Raw genomic sequence first — 2,604 nt, 5'->3', positions numbered from 1 at the left:
CGCTCCCGACGCTGTCGCCGCTCCGGCTCCCGAGTGCGCGCCCGACCTCTCGGCCCGCCGCTCCCCGTCGGGTCCTAGAGCCCGGCCTACAGCACTTCGCCCAGGCCTACTTCCCAGCCTCGGACCACGATTCCCAGCAGGCACCGCGAAAGACTACAGCCCTGGAGAGTATCGCGAGATGAAGTTGGCGAGCCCGGCTAGGGAACTGGGGATGGGAGCTTAGTTTTAGAAATTGTGGCGGATTTAGTGGTTCTTTCCAGGAATAAGGTGGCCTCTAGAAATACTGGCAAAGTTTGGAAGGATTTATGTTCCAAAATATTTATTGCAAATTTGAAAGTGAAATATTAGAAACAACTCATTCAACAATCATGAGTGTCTTTTACTCTCCTTTTGCGGGGTTGGGTACCAGGGATCGAACTCGGCACCTTGCGCTTTGGAGGCAGGCGGCAGAATCACTGAGCTAAATCCGCGGCCTTTTTTATTTTTAATGAGACAATCTCACTGTGTAGTTGAGGATAGCTTTGAACTCACTATGTAGCCCAAGCTGGCCTCGAACCCGCGGCGATTCTTCTGCCTCAGCCTCCGAGGCGTGCCACACCACGTCGGGCCCTATGAGTACGTAATATGTGCAAAACGGCGTGTAATCTCAGCATTCTGAGAGCAAGAGGTTCACAAGTTCCGGCCCAGCCTAGACGACTTAGTGATTTGGTGAGACCATGTCTCAATGGGGATGTAGCTCAGGGCAAAAGCCCTGGGTTCAATCCCCTCTTACACACACACGCGCACACGCACACACAAGACCAGCCTGGACTACGTAATGAGAACCTGTTTCAAACAACAAAAAAATGGGAGCAGGGGATGTAGTTCAGTGGAGTGCCTGGTTAGCATATACGATGCCTTAGGTTCATCCCCAGCACCCCCCCACACACACACGCTCGCATGCACAATCACCACCAGCTGCCTATTGTATGTGTGCAGTGTGTGTATATTTCCATCGTTATAATCACCATGAAATAGGTAGGTGCAATGAGAAAAATATTCTGAGTTATTAGTTTGTCTAATAGCCTAGACTTTAGAGTTTACAGAAGGTCAACCCAATCTTCAGGAAAGAGTTTGTGTGTGTAGTACTACCCATCAAACCAGGAAAGACTCAACACAAGTTCAGGTTCTTCATAGACTTTAATTTTTCTCGTCTATTTATGTAGCAGGGTTCTCACAGAGATGGGACACCAAGGTGTATCTTTCCAGGATAAAACTTTATTCGTGCCAGCATGAGCTCAGTGGGCTAATACCCAAAAGGCTGAGCCCAGATCATGGCAGAGTTCTGCCTTTAAACAATTTTTGTGTGTCTGTCTCCCTTAAATGGTAACACACTAACATAGTACAGCCTGACTGGGTACAATCTGCGTCACAGAGTCCTACCAGAACTACCCATGGGTACCAAGGAACTAAATGTGCCCTGTTGCCTCTCTTGTTCTGAGAAAGCCCTCACCTCAATCCTTTGGAAGGAGCCCTACCACACTTACACAGTAATGTTAGACATGATAATCTGTGCCTGGCGTAGTGCAGAACTGTAATCTCAGCACTTGAGGGACCAAGGCAGGAGAATCTCCATGAGTTCCAGGCCAGCCTCAACTACATATTGAGACCCTGTCTCAAACAAACAAATGAACAATAAAGGGCATGAATACTTGTTAGGGGCAGAGAGAAAGTATAGTGAAGCAAACCCCACTGACTCTGGAACACCAGTCAGAATCCCCTTGTCCCGCTGAAAGGACCCGGTTCCATACCTAATTTCCTTTCAACAAAAATTTGTTTGATACCTACTGATCACCCAACCTTGGGAGTAGTAAGAAAGAAAAAAGTTACAATTCTGAGACGATACATTTCAGTCAGTCTGCTGGTTCCAAGGCAGGAAGGCACGACAGAGGTGCTGGGAGGAGGAGAGCTGCTTGAATATCTGCGGATAAGAAGCAGGGAGAGTTAGGGAGGAGCTGGCAAGGGAGAGGACCTTCCGGGTCACGTGATCTCTTCTTCTGCCGGTCCACCTGCGCCTACAGCCGGTTTATAAGCCCCGCGATCCATCGGGTCCAAAAGCCCTGCTTAGGAGTGCCTGAGGCTCTGGGGGTGTCTCTGTATAAACCCAACACTCCCTCTTTCTTGTTCAGAGAGCACTTGGGTCCGTTTATCATCCAAGCCCGTCCTTCATTTCTCTTGCAGATTCTGTGAACTCCCTGGTTCTTTCTGTTCTTCTAGTTAATTACATTTTTACTTAAAATAGCCATGGTTTATTTCTGTAGCACACCTGTGTATGCCCGTGCACATACACTTACACACACATACCACACACATGGGCATCAAATCTAGGAATTACTGGACTACATTTCCAGCCCTTTTTATTACTTTTTAAAAAATATTTAGACAACTTGGGATTGAACTCAGGGCCTTCTCACTGAGCCAAACCCCCAACCCTTTTAAATTTGAGATAGAGTCTCACTGTTTCCCAAACTGGGCTTCAAATTGAAATCTTCCTATCTCATCTTCCCAGAATGCACCACCATGCCCAGTTCTATTTTTGTAACTTTTTTTTTTTTTTTTTTGTTC

This window comes from Fukomys damarensis, unplaced genomic scaffold (genome assembly GCF_012274545.1).
Source record: "Fukomys damarensis isolate Sample0158 unplaced genomic scaffold, DMR_v1.0_HiC HiC_scaffold_8, whole genome shotgun sequence".
In the NCBI taxonomy this organism is placed as follows: Eukaryota; Metazoa; Chordata; class Mammalia; order Rodentia; family Bathyergidae; genus Fukomys; species Fukomys damarensis.
Note: the sequence above shows the minus strand (reverse complement) of the source record.